Here is a 14,559-nt window from a genome sequence, read left to right as displayed (position 1 = left end):
GTGCGCTATGAATTTTAAGACTGACATTCCGCGATTGCGTTCGCACTTATAAATCACGTGTTATTCCGTCAGTGCCTAACGGTATTCGTGTTACGAAATTATTGGGAGGTGCGCGATCCGGCGATACCATCTGTGAATTTTCGTTTGACCTCCGTTGCAATTAGCGGTTAATACGATACACAGTTATGGCGATTCGTCATTCAAGGACAATCAGTCGGAGGTATAATTAACGATTCCGTCGCGCGGAGCATGAAAGAGTCTCCGGTCTCCGCCACACTTTACGAACGTTTGCATCGATCGTATCTGAAACGCAACACCGTCGCCGTTCTCACGCACACGCGCCTCATAATCGTGGGCGATCATCGACTGCGCAATATCGTGTGTGCAACAAGTTACTTTTGTTAACTGGACGTAGGAAGAAGACGGCATATATAAAATTGAGTCAAATCCGCTTTCACGCTTATACGTATATATCTGGATAAAATGTTATTCAGTAACAAACAACTGGGACATGAAAGAACATATTGAAACACATACGATCCTTTATGATTTTAAATAAAGCCCTTATAACGTATATATATGTAGATTTCCGATGCATTTGTTTTCGAAAAATAGCACGCCGCGATTTTTCTGATAGTCACGTACGCGCGATTGAAATGTCGAAAGCACGAGTGGCAAACGGGATTTTGGCATACGAATGTTGAGGTAAAAAAAAAGCGGAACGAATCGAATTTTGTCAAAAGTGGACTTGACCCGATTGCGTTTGCGGATCGCGCTTCAGTCAGATCTTGTAGCGCGTCCCGTTGTGGAACGGGCGTGACAGGATAACGAAATGCGGATATACAATACCTACAAATACAAATCTGACTATGAATTTATCGGGCCGTTATGGAGCATCAATCGGCCGGTCTTTAGGGTGCAGCGAATTGCACCGATGCGAACGGCCCTTTCGAGCGCGGCCGGCCGACGTGATTATTATTGAGCGACAACAAAGGCAGGCTAATTGGCACGAGGCGCGCAACGTGTGCCCGCCCAGGGCGAACGGTTGTTATCACGAGAGCCCGGTAATTAAGGCGAAAGAATACAAATTGCGGCGGTTGTGAGCGGTGCTATTAGCGCGAGTTCGGCGCTACGAATGATACGCGATTAGCGGAATACATTCCGATACACCACCAGCTCTGGCTCTCTCGCCAGCCCGTTTTCGCGAAAAGCATTTAACGAACTTCATTCATGGTATCACCGATTCGTATAACAATCGAGCCATTTACCCACCCGCCCGTAATCGGCGGGATGCGATGCGTTATCGGCGATGCGATATTAATCGCAGAACAAAATAAAATAATAATAGAAATATGAAATAGAGAAAGAAAGAGAAATTCCAGAAGGAGCAACGAACTGATGAGTGGAAGAAGGAACGTCACGCGATAATACGTTAAATTAATATATTCATTTTGAGGGCAAAGTGGATTTAGATATGCACTTTGACATTAATCGTTTTTATTGCATGGAACTTCAATAATGTTACTTTCCGTGAATTTTTATTCCATTATATATTTAGCTTGAAAAAAATGGAGTGCGTCAAAAAATGAAACTTTACGCGCATGACCTATTCCGGGTCACATTTTCACACTGCAACACATGAACGTTTTTTATTCTTTCCTTTTGACCTTCTTATTTAGTACACATTTTTCTCGTATACGTGGGCTTATATAATACGAAGAATATTATAATACGTGCGATATTATAATACGAAGAAAATATGTGTCTCTGATCAGATTTAATAAAAATAAACGTAAAGTTTATTTTTAAAACCGTAACTATAGATCAAATTAATATATAGATATGTTGTAAAATAAACTCAGAATAGATGTTTCCCGAGTCATATTTTTTTCTTTACTTTTTTCTCAATTATTCGCTGTGGTCCATTCGCTCTTTTACTCGTCACTTTGTCACCGACAACTTATTATACACAAATATTTTAATTAAACTAATTTTTTCATGAAGTTACCTGAGGAAAGACGTGGCCATTAACAGGGGCAGTTGTATCTGTACATTATCATTTCTAGTTATTTATAATGCACAAATAATCCACGTCTTTATAATTCTGTTCGGAAAAATCAACTGTTAACTTTTACCACAAGAAACTCGCTACACTTGTAACTTTCAGTAGAGATTTTTGGAACTGAACCGGCATCGAAATAATCTTCACACGTTGTAGTGCATCAAGGCAGAGATTTCTCTACTCAGAGGTAACAAAGCTTAGTAGTGCAGTAAGGAAAAGAGAAGAGAGAGAAGGTTTGACTATTACGATCGCCAGCGACGTTCGCCAACCTAAGGACACCGCATTGGATGCCAAGTCGGCAATAGCAAACTCGAAGTAAGCAGCAGGCGGACGAGCGAACGAACGGAGGCGGGCAGCAACCAGTTGGATGCAGTGTGGAGATCTCAGGCCTGTTCCCCCGCCGGAGTTCCGGAGAAGCCCGGATTGTTGTTCCCCCGAGATGACGAGACATTCCACGAACTGCTTCACCACCACGTTTCGCCCTGCTATTCTCCTTCGCCGCTCGCTATATGCCGCCGAGCCATCGGCCTCTCTCTTCCTCGCTTCCTCCTAAGGTGATTCCGGCTTGCTCCTTCTTTTCCCAACGTCACTCCGTAGGGTATTCCATCGGGGCACACTACTATGAATCCGCTTCGTCACATGGTAGTCACGCACACGCATTCACCATGAGGAGGATCGGTCGTAAAAAAGAACAAGAGAGAGAAGGAAGGGAAAGAGAGACGGAGAAACGGAGATGGAGAGAAACGATGAAGGACTGCCCCGTCCATATGGTATATTTTTTATTTTTCATGGAATAGAACTGTATTTGGGTACCTATAAATTCCGCCTTAATCGTTGCTTTTTCCTGGAACGACCATTGGTTTCTCAGTTTAAATTATATAATTTTCATTTACCCACGTCAAATTTTTCACTTTCTTCCGTTCTTGCGGCGTGTTGCTGCAATACTTATGGATTGCGTACAGGAAATACGCGGTGTCAAACAGAATTCGTCTATATCGCGCGAATGCGTCACCGACGCCGACGTGTCGCGGCATTCTCTAGCGCACAAAAACGCTGAAGAGCATCGCGAGAAGAACGTCGAATCATATTTCGTACGGTCTACATTTCCGTCATCAAAACTCACGCGTGTCGGGATATATAACGAAAATGAAATATAAAACTTAAATATGACACGATTATTGTACCTCAAGCGACAAGCATAATCTCTCTTCTAAGATTCACGTTAACTGTTTCTTTTCACGGGGGGTACTAAATTTTACTAAATTTCAACGAAACAGTCTTCGTCATTCTCGATGTATGCTCCGGGAAGCCGGGGAGTGCTATCGACGTTCTCGCTCTTTCTTTTCTTCTTTCCCTTTGAGGGAGCCGAGCGCTCGGCGCCGTTTGCAGTGCGGGTCAAAGGCGCAACGGCGAGCGAGGACGTTTTACTTAAGGTCACTGTGTTAACCGTGCCGCGAGGATTTCATTAACGCCTCGATCGCGACCAGCCGGCGCGCGCGGATGGGGAAGGACGGCGTTCTCGGAGCACTTAATAGAACAGGCGAATAGCCTCGGCCCGACGAGGTATCCCCCCGTTCGATATAAACGCCTCGGTGAGCGATGCGGATCCAAGAGGGTCATGCAGCGGAATGCAACGACAAGGATGCATCTGCGCCCTTCCAAGTTCTCAAGGCGAAAGAGAGGGATTTCACTGAAAAATACTGACTGCACTAAGCCTAAACGCACACAATGAAAACCCTGGAAACGCGCGAACGGATCCTAGTGTTTTTCTTTCCTTTACTGAAATATTCATACGACGCGAAATATCGAGTTCTCGCGCACCTTTATCTTGATGCTTGGAATATTTTATAGTCTTGCATTTTCCACCGAGCAGATCCTTTTTCGCTTGAAAAGGCAGCGAACGGTTCGTTTGCGAAATGGATTTCATCAAATGTTTGGTAGCACGCACGCGGCAAATAACGACGCGACGCAATATTGTGAAACGAGCGAGCGAGGCGCAGCAGAAATCCGATCGCAAAAGCGAGATCGCATGCGCGTGCAGGAGGTCAGAGCTGGCGGAAAAGTCGTCGTTGCCGGCTGGATTTATCGGCCATGCCGATTCATCGAAATGTCGCCGTCGGTGTCACGGTATTTCTGATACTGTGACGAGGACGTCTCGTGCATCGGTCGTGGAAATTAAAAAAAAATTAAATTTAGAAATTAATTTCTATTGTCATTTACGTTTCTCATATCTTGCGCTCTCCTCTACTCTTCGCACGGTGATACGTATTGCGAGGAGAAAGGAGAGAAGAGAGAAAGGATTATGATGCAAGCGGAATGATACTTTCACATTTTTAGAAAGAAAGATATACATGTATCACATCGTTACAATATCGTCTATATATATAATGTATAATCGTCAGACGGTTATCAGGCGACCTCTCATTTCAAGTCGGAGGACTTATGTGGTTCGACGTAACGGCAATATTCCTGGCGATTATACGGCCACGGATGATTGCCTCATATGCTCGAATGACGATACCTCTCCCGAGATTCTCCCGGAAGCGAATCGCATATGTGATAACGTGAAAAGCCCATCACGCATAGAAACACGAACTGGCTCAATCAAGCGCGTACGGAAGTTCCATGAATCAGTGATAACAACTACAGAAAGTTTCTAGTTTAGATTTCTTTGCTTCGGAATGTTGTGAAGAGATCTCGGAACGTGTGTGTGTGTGCGTGTGTATAAGTTTTTGATGGAATATGACGTCAAATTTAATTAGCAATTATCGCAGATAGTCGAATTTGAGAGAATTTTCACGATTTTATTCCTGTAACATCCACTTGATGTTACAGGAATAAAATCTTACTTAGGCTATCGACTATATCACTTAGGCGATTAATATTAGGTTAATATTAGGTAGCAGGAAGTTGTCATATCAATTTTCAATTTGACTTCATGGACATTAAATAAGTAACTGAAATAACTTCGATCATATGTTCTGCGCTATCCTCCAGCTATTAGAAATTAAAATTTAATGACGGCGAAACTCGAGGTCGTGAAAATGATCGGAAATCGAAAGTCTTTTAGCGCTGTTATATTTTTGACGTTTAATTTGGCATGCTGATATTTATCTGTCTCTCAAACGTGCTCTTTCCAACTATCGATTTCATTCACTATAATGAATAATAAGTAGATGAGATCGATTATCTTGATTTATCACATAATAATATAGCAAGACTCAAGTTCAATCAACTTCCGAGATCCAACGTATAGATGATGTCGATGGTTCGGATAGTTTCTCGCGTTATATGTATCCGAATGATTTGTCAGACTCATTCGAGATGTGACAGAAAGGATCGCGAGGCTCGTGGGGCTGCCAGGAGGGTGGCATGGATATGCAGTTTCCGCGGTGAGATGGAAATATCCGTGGAATTTCCGCTGTCCCCGGAATGTCCGTATTAAGAGTTCGTGGCGGCGTGGCCGACGTCGTGTCTGGACTTCTGACGTACGCGAAGATAAGACGAGCTTCCTCGAGCGTTCGTTCTTACGTAAGCGGCGTCGACGGAGCGTTATTATTGCTACCGTTTACATCGGCGCGTCATGTTAGACAAAATTGCATGACCTGAGCGTGACACTTTCACGTCGACGAGAACCTTGAAGCGGCAACACGCAGGTGTAACGAATTTCCTTCTTTCTCTCCTTTCTTCGGTCTTTCTTGTACAAGACTGTTGCGCGCACCTGTCGGTCTCGGCAGCGTCCTTAAGGAATTCCTATGGGTCGAAAGTCGTTGTCTCGCGCAGCGTTCAAAGAATGGTAGTAATATATCTGCTTTTTAATTGGCGTATTATGCAAAAACAAATTAACCCACGAAATTAAAAGAAATGAGTTACAGACACAGCTGAAGCGGCTAAGTAAAATTCTGTACTTTAAACATAATTTATTTAGAATTGTATAATAAATTGATGTTCTCTTCATATATTGTATTATTAATTAATGTAGTTATAAATAAGTTTTTAGAAACAAAATAATATATCGTATTTTATAAGTGTGTTGGAAATAGTCATCATTCTTTTTACTTTAATTTCTTGGATAGAAGCAGAAGTGAAAGTGTAGTAATTCTGGGACACCTTGTATGTCCGGTGTGACTCGCGTGCGACGCTATCAGTCAAGAAGCGCATTGTCATGTTACGTTGTCGTCGAAGACCATCTTAACGGCGTTTCACGCGCCGGAATGTAGTCGTTTCGAAAGCGCGTTGCACTTTTAGAATTAACTGATCCAATTTTATCTGTTTGCCCTGATAATGCTTAACTTACTGAAATCTTTCAGTTTTCGATGATACACGACTTCATAACTATCGACTTTGATGTCAAGACAAGGCGCCGTGCGAATTGATCGTTTCATAGTATCTGTGACTAAATAAATATATGATTTCTTCTTACACACGTCATTATTATATTCCATTTCGTATTGTATTGTTAATCCGGATATTTACATATATTTTAAAAATCGCTCTTATTCCCAGCAAAAAAACTAATGATAATAGAGATATTCCAATTTTTTCTTCCCCCTTTTTTTACCAAGGACGCATCTTTGTCACGTCGAGATAATTAAATTTTTTCGCGGGCGAAGGTTTCATCTTGATCCCGTTTAATCTTCATCTTCTGCGCCTCTGCCTGGCTAACTGAAGTGCTGCAAAGCGTCTTTTTTTACTGCGTGTAATGATAAAGCGTGTGTCATACGCGTCGAACGTCGCGACGCATTGGTATCAATGCGTTTATATCTTTATTTACCTTTTGGTTGTTTACGTCGCGGAATCGGATTTCTCAGTTATGCAGGCGTTGAATCACGCACGACTTTTTTTCCCCATATTCGGCTGGACCCACGCAATATTTTATTCCTCCGTTTGTATTTCTCTCGATGACTCATCCACTGTCGCGAGTGCACTTGTTGAATCTCGTATACTCACTCGGGTTGTACCCGTTCGTTTCTTCTTGCTTTCTCTTTTCCCTCTCTCTCTCTCTCTCTCTCTCTCTCTCTCTTTCTCTTTTTCTCTCCCTCTCATTCGCGTTCTTTGCATCTCGCAAGCATGCGTCGCAATCCAATCGCGTGGGTGGAGTACTATCGTTTCCTTTCGCATGTCCTTTCGCAAAAACTCTTAATTTTCAGAGTTGAGGCGGATCGAATGCGAGGTGTGTTTGAAATATTCGCGAAATTGAACATTGATAAGAAACATTTACGTTACTACTTATCAAAAGAGATTTTCTTTCATCACATCTCTCCCTCTCTCTCTCTACACTTTAAGATATAAAAAATCGAAAGTTCATCAACATTTTGTTTTTTCTGAAAAGTGTTAGATATCTTTCGATTAGGATTGCACTGTCACAATCTACGTAGATCATCATGGACATGGATACACTCTTGAATAAATACAGCGATAATAATCACGTACATGATGTACAATGCTTATTAATCGCATGGATGGCTATAATATTATGAGATTTGTAATCAAATGTGTTTTTTGGGTTACAAGAGAATATGTAGTAAGTGTCTACTTTGCCCACACAGGTATATGACCGGTTGGTTTATCGATTGCTGGGGAGTGACTTGAAATGGCCTCTTAAAACGCATGCAGCTTAAACGGCAGACAGGTAAGTAGAAAAAGTTGCGCTTCCATTCTCCACTTGCGAACGCGCGAAGGACCCTCAATGAACGTCAAACGGAACGAACGGTTCATGAAGCCACGTACACACTTGTGCGCTGAGATTTATCGATTCTTATAGAGTTACATATGTTTGTATTTTACCTTTAACGCGGCTGACTATTGAACGCGGTGATCTCAGACCGATTTATGCATTTACGTACTTGAATAACAGATTCCAATAGGACGATTTCACGTTTTATCCTTTTGATTTACAACAAAAATTCAGCACATCAGAATGCAAGTTCTATTTTAAGCCATCGTTTGATTATGTAAATGTGAAATGTCAAAAGCTCACTTGTCGCAAAATTCGCACTTAAGCCGCAATGAAATCTGGGCTCTAGCAATCGTGCGCATATTTTACACGAGCGAGATTCATGATTGTACAAATGTTTTGCATTTCCTGTGATTTTTTGTATACGAGATGATATATACTGACGGATATATGATAATCTTAATTTTTTCAATGTGATAATTATATAAAGAACACATTTCGAAACACTTATCAAGAGTTGAGAAAAAAAAGTGTCGCGTCGCCAGACGTTAAGGAGTGAATGATTGCATCGTTACAAACATAAGTTCATCTCGCCGGTCGCGATGTGCACGCGACTTTAGATTATTAATACGACGGCTCCGCGATGTCCGGCGAGCGGCACATCGCGGTCAGCGAAACCCACGATGGAAGTGTTCGTCACGCAGATGCGTTATCGCGTTGCGAAACGCCAGAGCTAAACGCAAGACGCCGAGAGAGCGAGAGAATCGCGGCGATGTTGATGGCGACGTATTTTGCCACGCGACGCAGTTCCATGCCTTCTCAGCCTCCGCGATTAGCTTCTGCGGTTTAATTAGTCGCGGCCGGCGGCGCGGAGAGAAGAAAGAAATTAACGATGAGAGAAGAGTCGGCCGAGCGCATGAAGAGAATTCGAGTGCGCGTAGCGTTGCTCAATCTCACTCTCTACGGTCGACAGGCAATGCCCGATCGAGTGCTAATCTATACTTGATATGGGTGTGTTAATAGCGTATTCTAGAAATTGATTAAAGTTCGAAAATCCCAATCTGACGATATTGATATGGTGTCTGACGATACCGTAATAATTTTCGAGTTATAAACGATTAAAGGCCAATGGTATCGTATGGAAATCACGCATCAAAATTTATCTTTTTAAAAATGCATTTGAATGATTGCTTAATTATTTTACTTAAAAAAGGTAATAAATTCAGTATTAAGTAGATCTCAATATGAGGAATAAAATTTACCTCCTATAATTTGGTATAATTGGAAAATTAAAATTGATTTATTATTATTATTTCTTTCCAAGTACACGATTCTAGTAAATTAAAAAAATTAATCGTTAAGTTCTTTCAATTGAATTTTACTTTCTTTTTTTATTGAAAAGATCTAATAAGAAATTCTTAATTTTACAATTATTATTTTCATACAATTTTACTAATTTCAAAACATAAAAATTTGCAAAGAATAATAAAATAATCTTATGCGAGTATCTTTTTCGTCAAAATAAAATTCAATTTTATTCTTTGGATGAACGTTAGAATTTTTAGCATGCGAAATACCTCGTTTATCGAAGCTTGCTTGAAGTATAAAGGAGAAAGGATATTCAGTATTTAATACTATAGTTAAATATCGTCGATAGAATATTTTGTAACGACGGAGACCTGGCTGGCAGGCTGCTCGGTGCTTGTATTTTTTTTTGTGCGTTTCCAGTACGTGTGCACGGCATACTGTTACTCGCGGGGTGCGGCGTACTATACTTGTGCCCAGTTATATTGTTGTCATTTGTGCGGCGAGAATTTGAATCGACAGGTAATGACGCGACCCGCTCCGTCGTATTATCCTTCGAAACGCGATCACGACAAGTACTGGAGGCTGTCAAATGCTATCGTTCCCTGTTTCCTTCCTGTAATTAGCGATTATCACAATCTGCATCAGTTGACTCTTCTATATACGACTTGTAAGCGCGTTGAGGCGCGACGATCACTTATCGGAAGGGATATCTTTGTTTAATAATAATTTTATATCCCATGCTATATATTTCGAGGGAAAAAAAAACAGATTAAGATATAAGAATAAATTGTGGATAAATATGTAATCTTTTCTAGATCCGTTACCTTAAAGCGGATGAGCTGGAATAGATTGGAATCTATATTTAATCTTGGAATATTTAATCTTGGATTACTCATCGATTTATATGAAGGTGGACTCGCGTACATACAAAATTCATAAAATAGAACTTATTACGTAAACTTATAATTTAATATGTCATTATTATATCATAGAATAATAATTACAGAGTATTCCGGTAGCTTGAAATTTATAGTGCGAGTCTCGGTGCGAGTTGCTGTTTTTGCAAGCATAAAAAAATAAGAAATATTTTATAGAGTAAGCTCGTAAAAAGTGATAAACGGTGACCGTATCAATTTGCAAAATAAAAATGATTTCTATACCTAAAATATATAATAAAAAATAAAGATAAAAAAAGGGAAATAAAATAACTATGATAAGTAAAATATAGATATATTTGTGGAATATAAAGTTTTAAGTTCTCATACACAGTGTTCTTTCTCATATCTCATGGACAACAAAGACTGAATATTTCAAGGTACTTCAAAACATTGTATTTATGTGAGATAAAAATTAATAATTTTATAAAACAGTAAGAAAAAGGTATTAATATTTAGTGTATTATTTTCTTTTTTTTTTCTCTTCCTAAATATCTTTTGAATGTAATTTGAGATCTGTATGTGCGCATTTAGTCTTTTAATATATTTTTCCAAGATTAAGTATTAGAAATAAGCTAAGGTAGGAAAGAAAGCAGTATTCGTAAATTATTCCATTTATTAATAACTTAATTTTATGTCATTTAAAATTAAGCACAGTGAACATTAAATATTTTATAATGGGGAATAAAATCATTTATATAGATTATCTTAAAATTCATCAGTTGCTATTATATTGAAATACTTGGAATATATATATAATTCTTAATGTGCGTTATTAAAAATAATTCTGACAAGAAATATGTGAGATATATTAATTGCTACTCTGAGATGTAGACATCGACAGATGACATGATTGGTACTCGTGTAATCACGTGCGAATTCTACACGATATTATTGTGATACACGATATCAATTTCGATTATTTTATATCTTTAGAGTACGCTATTAAACTATGCAGTAATTGTAAAATATTCTTTATAGCAAACATTATAGCTTTACGCGATTTATATATTCGAAATAAAAAAGAACAATTAATGAACTATTTCATATAATTCCTATTTAAAAATAGGAAACAATTTTGCGGTATCGATGGCGTGATCATTAACGGCATAATTATCTGAACAGGCTTTTATCGCGAGTGTAGAGTGTATCGGGTTACACTTAATAACCAAGAACGAGCGAATCATGGTGTCACGATCCCACACATCCTCCTGTCATGTAGTTACAATGATGACACGTAAACAACAATGAGCCCGTAATCTTATCTAGAGTAAACCGCCTCGCGTAACTTCTCGCTGCCGACATGGAATCGATGCCTATCCGTTCCGAGCACAATATCCGTAGAACAATGATTGATTGAGACGAGTTCATTCTTTTTTCTCTTATCTGTAGGATTCGTTAAACTGTCGACACTTACTGACGCCTCAAACGGAGATAATGCTTACTAACAATAAGATTTATTTTTCTGAATGAAAGAGAAGCTGCGCGTTGAATGTATATTATCGTATAGTCGAATTTTTCATAAGAGTTAGAAGGGAAGATAAAGTTTAAAAATATCCATTCGCGAGTATTGTCTTGGCGTGAAAAGACCTCTTAACCTGGATCCAGACCAAGTAAGTGAATACGAGCAAAGACGAATGAACAAAGGTACTGGAGCAAAAAAATTACTTTTAAAAGTAAAAAATAGTAAATAATAATTAGCAAATTAATTCCATATAAAATTTTTTGTGTTCTGATAATTTAGCTTAGATAGCTTAATATACTTAACGAACAACTTGTTTCAATGAGTGCGTACTCATTCAAGTAAGTTGTTCATTCGCGGTTGTTCGCGCTCGTTCATTCGATCTGAATCCGGCTTAAGATGCGCACGCGATAGTCTTCAGGCTGAATAAATAAACGATGTTGTCAATCCTCGCCGAATATCTGGCCTTCTGTTTGTCATCGCTCTCGTATATATCTGGCGTTATTTCTTCACTTCATTTTTGTTCCCTGTTTACGCATCTATCTGTGATAAACGAGCGCCTTCGAACTGGGATAAGCTCATTCATTTCTACACAAAAATCGATGCGCGTATGTATGAAAATAATTAATAAAAATAACAAGTCGGTAAATGAACCAGAAGTAAAGTCACAGAGATCTTACCGCCATTATTGGCTTTTCATTTTATTGCGAGGTTTTAATAAAATCTGACATAAATTTTTTTATACTTTATTTTATTAATTTTTTTTAATTAATTTTATTTCGTTAACTCCACGAAACGTGTAATACCTAAGGCCGGTCCTGACTTTTTCGTTAACATTTTAAAAGGTAACAGCCGTGGCGATAACAATCCTTATTACTGCTAATAAACTCTGAATTACGCAATGCATTAGGTGAATGTAAGACAAGTTAATGCAGAAAGAAATCACGTGACAAATCGATTTTTTTTTTAGAAGATAACTATTGCGTTGACGTCTGTGTACGGAGAATTAATAATGCTCTACGTCAGCCGTGTCGTCGCTCCGAATTTCGTCGTTCGACATGTGCGAGAGCACGTGTCGCGGTACGTTCAGGGTCGATCTCGCGTCGTTCTCTCTTTCTCCTTCCTTCCCGCAATTGTTCGCGCATCGCGCACATGACGCAAATCGGCGGCCTGCCACCGCGGCGCTTTCTTGTTGATCTGTTTTTCTGAGAAGCGCGAGTGTATCTCGATGGCCGGATTAACTTATTTGAGCTGACAGATATAATTTCGTGATTAGGCAGACGAGCGCCAGGCGCGGGTGGGGGAAGATGGGGAGGGAGGGCAGAAAAAATTAAACTCCGATAGGGCGATCGTGATTTATCGCGATCGTTTCGTCACGTAAGATTAGGCGTCGCGAAGAAGGGACCACGATGTGAGTAAACATCGAAATATTTGTAGCTTATCTCTATCTTGTTTTCTTTGGAATTTCTGACAACCATAATATTTGTGAATATGGTGTTGATTGTAATTGCTGCGTACAATAATTACATATATCTCGATATATATTCATGAAATTTTGTGTAAAAGTCTAAAAATATCCTTTCACAATTATACAATCAAAAAACAGGATTGATAAATTTTATCTCTTTATTGCTTATTGAATTAATTAATTTCAAAATCACGTTTGGAAGACATGTAATGTTTTTTTTAACAGTATCCAATGTGTGGAAAATATATTTATTAAAAAGTTCTGGTCATCTATCTTATTGTTAGTATATCTGCTTTGAACCAATTATTATTTATCTATATCCGCTGGTATCGCTATTGCGTTAACTGCTCCTTTTACTGACCAATTATTGCACCAATTATGAGACATCGATATAAATGAATAATTTAACCGTTTTATATCCTCGGAGAAAGTTCGGCGACGTTCTCCGATCTTATCGTTGCGCCCATGTTCAATCGTTGCACAAGTATATGTCATATTAATCCGGTTCGTTAATGACACTCGTACGTATAACGTGATTAGTGATTTCTATCGAAGATCGTGGCAAGATAATAAAAAAAAAGAAGCTGTACGTGTGAGTAGAATTACGACGCGACGTCATGAACGCGATTTGATGGCGATTTGCGATCCTTGACAATTTGCGAAAATCATTATCAGTTACTTGCAGTTCGGAGGCTATTAATAATTTCGCAACCGCCTACTCGCGACTCGGCTCGCCGGCTTGGCGATTAAGATTCGCTGTGGGGAGGATGAGACGACCCGCGGGCGCGCGCATTCTTTACGGCTACGTCGTGTACGCGATCTTCGATCGTACATATTGCCGGTGGTTGTAAACCGCACAAGTAATCCCGGAGATTTGCGTTATTGGAGGCGCGTGTTAGGCTTGTAGACAGGCACAGCACATCGTTACCTCGGTTTCGCGCGGTGCACATACGCGCGTGCGTCGCGTGCAGGAGAATCACACACGCGTGGACACGCGAGATGCAGGACTCCCGCGCGTATGCACATTCGTCACGCCGTTTTCGTACGTACGCGTGTTACATATGGCAGCGTGCCCGTGTGCAACGTGCGTGGCAACGTTACGAGGCGCGCGCTCGTGTAAAGCGTCATCCTCGTCGCGGCTGGTTACAAGCAATGCGGTTCTCGGACGCGCGAGAGAGCTGCATGCCAGCGTGACATGCAGGTTCCGCGCGTTCGCGATAACTTTTGCGCCGTTACATCCCGATACGCTCCGTCAGAAACGCGCCGCTTCAACATGCGCGTTCGATTCTATATGGAGAAATGCGTGCATTTCCGAGGGAGACATCTAGGTTTGTATCTTCAAAAATATTTCATTCGCCAGGACGACATGAGAAACGCATTAAAGATCATTGGATACTGTTGGACACTTTTTATAGATGCATTACCTATAAGGCTGAAATAAAATTTACAGATATATATCGAGTGATTTGTGACAGTAGAATGACAGTAGTAATTTATCAATTTATGACAGTCTTGCGCATGCTTGTTCAGATTTCACGGGAACACGCGCGAAAAATAGTTTTCATGAATAAAAAATTCGTAACCTGATAAGATACAAATAGATTTCATTTGATTATTTGCTGAATTTTCCTCATAATCGCGTTTATT

The 14,559-nt window shown here is 39.9% G+C and overlaps 1 long non-coding RNA gene across 2 annotated transcripts in view; it reads left to right on the top strand.

Annotated features, from left to right (window-relative positions):
* The window catches only part of LOC139816601 (uncharacterized), a 101,244-nt gene that overhangs the window by 10,168 nt on the left and 76,517 nt on the right, over window positions 1-14,559 (top strand). For both annotated transcript variants that reach the window (XR_011733044.1, XR_011733043.1), the window contains exon 3: window positions 7,612-7,694. This is a non-coding gene — a long non-coding RNA (uncharacterized lncRNA). The remainder of the gene's footprint in view (window positions 1-7,611; window positions 7,695-14,559) is intronic.

Source organism: Temnothorax longispinosus, chromosome 7 (genome assembly GCF_030848805.1).
Source record: "Temnothorax longispinosus isolate EJ_2023e chromosome 7, Tlon_JGU_v1, whole genome shotgun sequence".
NCBI classification, from domain to species: domain Eukaryota; kingdom Metazoa; phylum Arthropoda; class Insecta; order Hymenoptera; family Formicidae; genus Temnothorax; species Temnothorax longispinosus.
Note: the sequence above shows the minus strand (reverse complement) of the source record. Positions and strands in the feature narration are given on the sequence as shown.